Here is a 10,923-nt window from a genome sequence, read left to right as displayed (position 1 = left end):
ACAGGGGCAAAGGACACTCGTCGATCATCGACGCCTTCTCTCCTCCGTGGTGGCTGGTTTTTTAATTAAAGTATCAACAGCGAAACAGGCTTTCCTGCTTATTCGGATGATTGAAGAGAGCGAGAATGGGTGTGGTTATAGTCGTGGGGATTTAAAGGATTGGGGATCGAGAGTTCGTATAAAAGGAATAAATTTCTTGTTTGAAGTGATTAATAACGATATATCACACTCTATATTGCCAATATATCAATTAAAAAACTTGCTCAATTAAAACTATAAGATCCTACTACAAATTTGTCAAAATTACTATTCCTCGTATCTAACTCGTACATTTTCTTTCATTGTTACATATTTTCGCATCTTTCTTCTGCCCGCTTCTTCCCCCGACGATTAAATCCGAATTAAAAGGAGTCGGCCTTGAGCGCGTAAAATCGCGCAACCGATCACGAAATCGAGGCACGAACGAACGAGGGCTCGAGCACAGGCGCCAACCAATTCTCGGAAGAAGGATCCACCACGGAATTCTTTTATTTCCACGGTCGAGGAAAAAGAAACGCTCGTCCAACCGATCCGACGACGTTATGGATCAGAAGCGGAGTTCTTCGTTCCGCATCGGCGAGGACTAATTCGTCCTCGAGGACGCGGGTACAGCTACTTTCGTCGCTTTTCTTGCAACGCGTTTATACGAGCCGCTCGTTTCAACGGCGGTTGCGGTGCCCCGCGAGCAAAAAGCGGAAACGCGCGCGGAAAACTGCCCTTTCTCTCTCTCTCTCTCTCTCTCGCTTCGGTTTTGCGCGCACCGTGAAACGCGGCGGGTTTCTTCGGGAATTACGCAATTATGTAAAGCGGGAGGGGTTCCACGCCATCTTCTTGCGACCGGTGATCCAGCGGGATTGAGTTGTAAAGCCCAGCTGCGTTCCTTCGATTATTTCATTTAGCGTTGCGGATCTTTTTTTACGGAAGTTTCTTTAAAGGGAATTTTATGCGTTTTTGTGTGATTACGTATTTGGGAATCTTTGCAACAAAATGATTATCAATTACTTTTGTCCCGTAATCTCCATTCCTCTCTAGGGATCTTGGTCCGAAATCTCGCTGGAACGTATACCTTTTCCTTCCTTTTCCTTCTTTTTATTCCTCGCGAAAAAACGCGCGTGTCGAACACTCGCGTGTAACTCCTTTACTCGTCTAAAAAAAAAACACTTACGCTAGAAACTCTCCCCCATTCCCCAAGACGTCAAACTTCCTGTCGTCACGAATCCATCCACCCATTATCTCGCCATTATTATTACGCCCCCTCTCCACTCCCCCTCCCCCTTCTCCCCTGCGAAAGCCCGTAATTAACAAATTTACGGGATGCGCTTACCACGGGTCGGTCGATACCACCGATGTTTGCCCCGGTTTCCCAGTATTTGATATTCGTAACGCGCGCGCCGTATGAATCATTGGACGGAAAGGTGGGATGTGATTATACGGTGTCGGTGGCGTGTATACGCGCAAGGAGTCCCCGCACTTTGCGCGTCGCCGTATTATTAACCCGACAATATGACCGGTTGGGGTTGCTTCTGCGGCTTCGCCCTCGAAGGGGGTCGAAATTCAGATCCCGTAATAGAGAGGGAGAGAGAGGGAGAGCGTGTGCGGGCCGCCGCTCTTTTAAAAAGGAAAAAAGAAATGCGCCATAATTACACGGTCACCACCACCGCTGTCAATGGGCGCAAACACGAGGAGGCCGATGTCAGCCTCCTCGTTTGCTTTTCGTGCATCGCCGCTTTTCAGTAGTTTCTATTTTTTTTTTTTCTTTTTTCCTTCCTTCCTTCCTTCCTTCGTCCTTTTTTCCCCGCCGTCTCATTTTGCCAGAGCTGTAATTGCAACGTTTGAACAGCGACACCTGGGCTGTCCGGCTATTGACTTTACGAGCCGGAACGTTTGAACGCTCGTTTCCGCGAGAGGAATGTTTCGAGCAAGGGGAGGGGGCGGGAGGGAGGGAAGCTTTTCGAGTTTAACCCTTTGATGGCGTGTCCTCGCGGCATTATCCATCGGGTTAGGTGCGAATAAGGCGCGAAACAGTGGAACGGTTGGAACGCATGAATCGCGATATTTATTAGGGCGGGGTTTATAATTCAGTTTCGGTTTTTAGGTGAAATTTTTAGATAGGAAATCTATGCAATTTATGTGCAAGTTTATTTATATCGTCTTGGAATTTCATCGCGTTAAATAATATAAATGATTTTAAATGTATTTGTTACTCGAGTCTTTCAAGCTTTGAAATATTTGAAATTTTTTCGATTCTCGTCCTTGTACTACTCATTTTAACGGTACTACTCATCATCATCGGTCACCAAGAATTTTATCTTGAATTAACGATAAGATAACGAATCTTCGATGATTGGAATTTATCGTTTTTCTTCCTCCTTTTTTTTCCCTTACAAATTCCTTACAAATCGACGATCAGTCTATTTTTAAATCATTGTTCGCGAGTGACAATCGATATTGAAATAATAATTTCGCAACAGAAACGTGTATATATATATATATATATTCGCATCTTGTTACGAAACGTTAGAGGAAACAGTGGATACGGACATTAATATCTCTAAAAATCACAATATTACGATAGCCTGTGGAGAAACACGATTACTCGCGTGTCACTCGGCCACGATTCATAGCGGTTACTAATTAAGCGTCTCTATCGTCGGATAATGCATACAACATGAAGCGAAAAGGGACGGGGAGAGATTGAAAGACGGCTGCAACGAGCGCAACGAGCCACGAAGGATAATCGGCTTATTTGCTCGAGTCGAACGCGACTCTCGCGTTTGTCATTCGTGCCACGTGCTGTCCGTGCTTTTAGAATCGTGCTTTTATTTTGGTGCGCGCCGATTAAGCGGTCTGTGCGCGCTTGATTCGATTCGACTCGGGAGAATAATTTCAATCGACGTCGTAACTCGTCGGTGAAAAAAAAAAAAAAAAAAATTTGGCGAAAATCGCGAGAACGTAACTGATATTATTTGTAATATTGAATTCTCGATTCGATGGATCGATATGATCTATCGATTAATTTCTTTTCTTTTTTTCCCAATTATCGAATCGGATATATTGGATAGAAAAATTTATCGTCGTGCGTAATATACTTGGAGGATATTATACAGTAATATTTCTAACGTAGGAATATTAATATTCAATGAACGAATGTCGTTAACATTATCGGAATATTCATATGAATATTCGTATTTTTTAAATAGAAGAAAAAAAAAGAATGGCGAGAAATATTTATTTAAATTCTAAATTTTATCACTCGTAATGAGATAATTCAACGAGTTCATTTGCGAGAACAAATTTATTTTCATAAATTTCCGATAAAATTAATTCTAATTACGTAGAATAGGTTTCAATGGAAATAAATATGCAATACATTATAATTACGACTTTTATGAAAACGCGTAAAGTAGCAGTTTTCTTTTAAAGAAAAATACATACCTTTCATTCGAGATATAAAATTCACTTTCAAAGGGAAACGTCTCGATGAACTCGCTGCCCCGTGTTCATGTTACAGCATAAGGACGACTCACCGTGAAGCGAGTTCGTCTGCTCGACGTGACTTATGAGCAAAAGGGTTGAATTATGTACGGAATTATTCGAGCGTCGAATTTATGCGCCGTGGCCGCGACTTGGCCGGGATATCAAGTGATATTAATTGCCGTGATAAAAAGCGAAGCCGGTCGAGGGGGTCGCCAGCTAGTTGCCTCGAGCAATTATGCGTGACGATCGTGTGCGTTAGACGCTTCACGGATTCTGCTCCGAGAGGAATTGTCACGAGCACCATGCTTTCTTAACGCAGGGGTTGAATCGAGTATTAACCCTTTCCCGCTCGACGTCGTCGAAAAGTCTAAAAGTCAATTATTCACAGTTGAAAAGTAATAACTTTGGAATATTAAATTAATATCGACTTCATAATTTAAAATTTTTAAAAATATCGAATCTTTAATATCTCTTTAACACTTTGGAAATTTGAAAAACGTGGTATTAACTCTCGAGAAATCTATAATCAATTTTTAAGCAGTTTAAGATTAAAAGAATCTTTATGCATTGGGAATTAAGTTTGAAAATTTTATTGTAACTCGTATCGAAAGATTCATAAAAGGGAAGCTCGATCAATTTTTCCATCGACCGGAAGATCACTCGACAACCTTGACCGATGAGCAAACACAGTGCAACGTATTATTCATGCTTGTTGGATCTCGCAGCTGTGCCAATGCTCGCTGATAGACCGTGAAGAGTTGTATTACCGCGTTATGCAACGATCATCGCGCGCGACACGATTATCGCACCTTATTCTCGTTTTTTTCTCTCTCTCTTTCTCGTTCTTCCATCAAACGATTGTCTCTTTCCTTTTCCCGTTCTTTCGCTTTAAAACGAAAGAAGGAAAAAATCTCGATGCGAAACGACACCCGGATGCATTTCATTCCGCGAAATTTATGATATTATGAAGGTATGCTGCGATTTGTGGAGCGTCGTTGCCATAATGAATGAAAAGAATAATGAAAAGAACTGATCTTCTATTTATCCGCGTTAATGCGTTTAAATGACGCGCGGGAAAAAGGATTGTCTTTAATGGAGGCAGATGATTAGTTTGGAACGAAACGAATTTCTTTGAGACACGTCGATGCTTAATAACGGGTTTTGGTTGTTAAAAGATTGATGAAAAAACGTGGATAAGGTCTATCGTGATGTGGTAGCGCAATAAAGAGTATAGATGCTTGATATTTTATTTTATAAAACTGATTTCCATGAATCACTATAGATTATGGCTTCGCATTTGATAAGAGAACGAGCTTATCTTTACCTTTACGTTATTTTTTACTTTTTTTTATCTTGAATAAAGATACGTCATAAAACGTATAATATAAACTGTCTCCTCGTCGCTCGAGACTAAACTTTTAAAAATAACGCTTCCACGCTTTCAACTTGAAACTTCCGTCTGTTTAACTTCCCTTGCTTCATCGATCAAAATTATTTACCGATCGGGGGGAAAAAAAGAAAAGTCTCGATGCGATTTCAAAATCCAAATACTAAAAGCTGTAACCACTCATTTCAACCCCTGCGATGTGAAACCAAATCGATGAAAAAAAAAAAGAAAAGAAATTTCATTTCAAAATTCGTTGAAGAAACGTTTTCAAACACTTTCGACTCGTCCCATATCTCCAAAATATTTCCTATACATCGAATCAAAAGCAATCGGATGATGGAAACCGAGAAAGGCCAAAGTTGTTTCGAGAGACGAAATTCCGCCCCATGAATCAACATCATCTCCTCTCGACACCCCTCTCCGCCTGTCCCTCCATAAATCATCCGCGTTGGGCGCGATATTCGGCCCATTTCCTCGTCGATCGAAGTGGAAACGCCTCTCTCTCTCTCTCTTTCTCTCTCTCAAGAGAGAGAGAGATTCGACACGCTTGTTTCGAGAGCACAGGTGTGTCACCGTCGTCGCGCTCGCTTGGTATCGGTGCTAGACTGCCTGTCGCCACGGCTTTATCACCTTTTTTTCTCCGTGGCTGCCTCGCGACGACTATCGTCACCATTCGGCCGATAATGTGATTCATTCTGCTTTGCTCGCGGTAAATCAGCCGGTTACGTTCCCGCGAAAAAGTTTCGAGTCTCGAAACTTTTTGGACACGGCCCTCGTCGCCCGATTCCTGCGATTCCTGTGAATTTTTTATTACTCGAGGCGAGGCGGACGGAGTTGTTTGATTATTCGGTATTCGAGGGGTTGGTAGAGAGGAGTTTGCAGGAATTTTTGATCGAGGAAATGGCGAATATGATATGGGAGCATTACTTGATTTCCATATTTTATTCGAATTAAATATCAATTTAGATTCTCTTGTTCATTTTTATAAATACATAATTTATAGTAATAATATAAATATAAGTTGTTATATATAAATAAATATACTTTTCCAAACAAAGAATTTCTCGATTAAACGTTTCTTTATTTAAAAAGGAAGTTCTTAAACATGAAAGAAGAATGAAATCTAACAATATAAATCATTAGATTTTATATTGATTCGATTCAATTAATTGTTAATTGTTAATTTGAAATGAAATTTATCTCGAATCCGTAATAAAAACATTTCCAATTGAACAATTTATAAACTTATCCATGATATTCATGAAACTCTGGAATGAATAGTTTCCACGGGGGTTTCGAAAGAGCATCGAGAGTAAAATCGATATATTTTTATCAAAGGGATATTTGTCAACCGTCAACGCGTAAATTCCTATTTCGATCGAGCGATGAAGATACGTAGAGAAGCACGCGTGAAAAAAAAAATCTGATGACTCACGTAAACGAGTTTGTTATCTTGTTTACGGTAAATTATTCGATGCATACGTGTTTTAACCGTGAATCAGTTCCCTCTTATCTGTCTGTAATAAACCCTAATAGCTAGTCGTCGTTTCTGTTTCCCTGTTTAAATGAAAAACTGTTGGTAAAAGTCTGTTGGCGAATAATCTTCGAGCATGGCAATCAACCGAGATTGACGCAACGAATCGCGCAGTTGTGTAGGGGATCAAAGGTGGATCCTTTTAGGTGTCTTTATCGAATGCCTCTTACTCACAATCGCGTTCCCCTCGCGCTGTTGCGGCACGTTCGCGGCCACCTTGAATCACTGCTCGCGCGTGACCGAGTTTTTCCGCTTCGAAAACCGCCTCCACTTGATGTTTGCGGACAGCAGCAGACAATGGGACGACTTTTATGTAAACAATTCAGATAAAACAGGGATTTATCGCTCGAATGAAACACGTCATTTTTATTCGGCATAAGAATATAATGCGTTCTATGAAAGGTTATTTTTATATCCGTTGCAATTGTTTGAAAATAAATTTATATAATAGCAGACGTGATTCTCCGCTTTAGATTTTAAATAACAAACGTGATCTTTCGATGAGAATTATTAATATAACAGAAATGGTGAGCTCGTCGAAACGATGAGTTTTAATAATTTTTTATTTTTTTTTTTTTTTTTGGAATGAACAAATTATCGAAACGCTTTCGTGGTGTCACTCCAGTCCTAATGATTTATGAAACGATGTGCATAATTGTATATAGCGCAGACATTCCGCGTCACGAGTTCGAAAAAATAAAAGAGATAGAAAGAAAAAAGTTGACGAAATGTTTCCACGGGGACATGCGACTAATGGGCTAATTACCCGGAATACGAGAAATCGAGACGAAACGGGTTCCTTCAACTCGTTACCTCGAAAAAGTCTCTCGAGATAGGTCCAAAAAAAAATGACGCGTTTCAACATGCGCCAACTTTCCTTGCAATTTATACTTTATACCTTCGTAAACCATACACGGCAGAAATAGAAGCACGTACGGGACGCGCTAAACTTTTCCAATTATCACTTGAGCAAATGCTCCTTTGAACAGCGCTACCGAATACCACGTTCCGCGAAACCTTTCATACTCACTTACCTACGATTACCCACGATTATCTAAAACCCTGACGCTAGTAACAGTAATTCAATCTATTTTTACAATCGCGCTTCCAATTCAATCTCTCCAAGCCTAGCTTCTTAACCTTTTTTAAATCCAATATAAAGAAATCTAACCCTATGTATTTCTACTCACGTTCAATTCAACGATCGAATCATTCTCTTTCGAAAATCATCATAGAAGTAAAAAAAAAAAGAAATGCAGGATTTCCAACAATCGAAGGCGTAACAAATCTCACGCGAGTCAACGAGCCGCGCGGTATTCGGTACACGGCGAGGAGTGGAGACAATTAACGCGTTCGGGGCGGCCATTCTTAAATTCCGAACCGTCGAACCGAGCAGACATTATTTTCCAGTCGACTCGTCACCGCAAATTCGCGACCGTTTAATATCCGCGGCGCGGACAATGCAAGCCCGCGTCCATACCAATTCCACGGGGCGGAGGGTCGCCGATAAAGGGCTAACCGGCCCTGCCTGCCACGCGCCCTCCCCCTCCTTTGTGCCTCGCACGCACCCATTGTTTCTTTCCGTGTTCCCCGGCCGAAGAAACCTCCTCGAGGACGGATCTAATCCGAATCTTTCTTTTTCGCCGCGAAATTTCCGAGGGGGAGGAGGAAGGGTGAGAAAGGGTGAGATCATACTATTCCCTGGGACGGATTACGCGTTATTGCGTGTCCCGTGTATATGCCCTATTATGTATTTTAAATGTGACGTAGTTAATAAAGATCATCGGGGGGCTCGATGGCTATTTGATTTGCGCTGATGTTTGAAGGGTTTGAAGGCGGGGTTAGAAGGGAGGAGGAGATTTTTGGAGATATTTTACAGGTATAAAATAAATAAGAAATTGATAAATTTGTTGATATAAATTTATTGATATAACGATGAAGTTAATAATATTGAATTTACAGATTCAAACAATTTATTTTATTATTATTTAAAGAAAAATAAAATTGAACCAAAAATTCGTGTAGTTTAAATTTTTAAAAAATTTTTTTATATATTTTTTTATATATATATAAATAAATATATTAATATATTTGATTCACTATGTTTATAATTTGATTTAACTAAAGATAAGGATAAAACTAATTCACGAACAGTAAATATTAAATAGATTAAAAACAATCATGAATTTAACTCGAGTATAATTATATAGAGTAAAGTACTAATAACAATATATTCTATTATAATTAAAAACCTTAAATAATAAATATTATAATAAAACGTTAATAAAATAAAAAGCATTATCATTAAAAATATCAATTTAATAAATTTGAAATACATTCTAATATTATAAATAAATTTTATAAATAAATAAACTCTGCCTACAGGAGTTGACTATACGATACGATCAAATTGCTTAAAATTGTATTTTTTATTAATAGAAATGAATTCGAATAGAATTATGAATTCAGATAGTTATACATTCCAAAGAATTACAATAGAAGATTAATTGATTGATTTTAACTAAACTTTTACTCAATAAACTAATAAACACTACATAATCTCTATCTATAAAAAGAAACTAGATGATCCATTAATTGAGTATCTCTCCTCGATTATTCACACAAATTCGTACTTACCTTCATACTCTCCATTATCCCTCGATCATCCACAATTGGAAACCGTCCACATTCCGTCAGTCCCCCGTTCCCTTTAGACGATTCGCGTTTTTACACGACAAGACAATCGTTCTGCTGTCACCACGAACCGATCGTGGAAATATCGCCTTTGCCGACGTTCAAAAAATCACGGGTCCACAGTGATGGGCGGGTAGGGATCAAACTGGTCCGCGAATGTATGCAAATAGAAATGTAATCTGGTGTCAGCGGCGCGACCAATAATGTCAATCAAACGCACTGGTGGCCGAAAGCCAACAATGGGGAATTGGCGAGCGAGTATATGGCCCAGAGCGAATATGCAGTATGTAAATGTTGTCATATCAATGGGGATCTGCATATGGATGCACGCCAGATATACCATGGCTGGCCGGTGACACGCGCGCTTTGGCGACATGTGCACTTGGTTTAACCCGTCCTCGGACCCTTCTCGCCCCTGCCAGTCATCCTACGCCCATCCAACCACCACCCACTCGACCACCCCTCCGTATCTTTCATACCTTCGTACCTTTTTTTTATCGTCCCCGCGAACATTGCATTTTCATCGTTTACCGCCACTCTTCGTTGGAAATTTGTGCGCGGTTTCATTTTAGAGAGGGAGCTCGAGTGCAAGTGATATATTTTTCCCCAAAACTTTCGTTGATTAACGCCGATTCACTGTACGTGTGCAATAATTTAATTGTATTTCGTGTTATAGAATTGACACCACATACGTCAAAGTTTGCCCACGATTATTCGAATTCATTCTCTCATTCTTCGCTCCAATGCATTAGATCAAACAACTCGAACTGTTTCATATACCGATTAAAAGATTACCAATAATACTTACCATAATTCCACTTCCCTCCAAACGCCATCCTATCGCAAAATGATTTGTCCGTTTCGTCGATCGAATCGTTCATCAGGATTAGCAACTAATTTTGAACCGTTGCATCGACGCTTACCTGCGCACCACCCATCGCTTCTGATCCACGCATCCAAATAGAAGCAATTTGTTCTTATTAACGGGTCCCGTTTGCATTATGCGTGGGCTCGCGGACCAGTCTGCCAGCTTCTAATCTACGACAACGTCTTACGACCACGACGAGAGGCGTGCATCGGGGGGTTGATTGGTTTGCGGTCGCATCCCTTAGTAATGAGGTTCGCAGATGGCACGTCTCAGGAAACCCATTAGGCCGATTCTAAACACCGGAACTACTCGCCCAGCTGATCAATACGGATTAAACGGGCCGGCCACCCCTTCGGGACCGTCAAAGATTATCGAAATAAATTATCGATGGACGGATCGATCTTCGTGGTTGAATGACAGGAAGACGATCTTGTCGATATTACGATATCTCTCTTCTCAAAGATTGCCAAAACGGTGAATCCTTTTGAAATTGTCTCGCAGTCTTGCGCAAACGTTATTATCATCGGATTTTGTTGGATAGTTTTAAAAAATTAATTTGGGCCATTTGGACTACAGATTTTGATAGATCAATGTTTACTCTTAACCGGTGATTCATTTCGAAGGATAGTCTATTTCTTTGTAAAAATTGTTAAATTAGAGCGAATAATGGTTCCCTTATCTATAGAAGAATTATCATTCGTTATCTAAGCGTTATATATCAATGATGTATAGTTTCCATAATTTTTTTTAATAAATAAAACTAATCTGTTTGTTCGTAATTCTTTGCAATCTTTTGTAGAAATTTTCGCAAACTGTAGTTTCAAAATCGAAAAGCTAAAATTATCTTATAAACAAAATTGTGCGATGAAGAAAAATGGATGGAGAAAGGGGAAGGGTGACAAAAAAAAAAATGAAAGATCGAAC

Source organism: Apis cerana, linkage group LG2 (genome assembly GCF_029169275.1).
Source record: "Apis cerana isolate GH-2021 linkage group LG2, AcerK_1.0, whole genome shotgun sequence".
NCBI lineage: Eukaryota > Metazoa > Arthropoda > Insecta > Hymenoptera > Apidae > Apis > Apis cerana.
The sequence above is the reverse complement of the archived record's forward strand: the minus strand, read 5'-3'. Positions refer to the sequence as shown.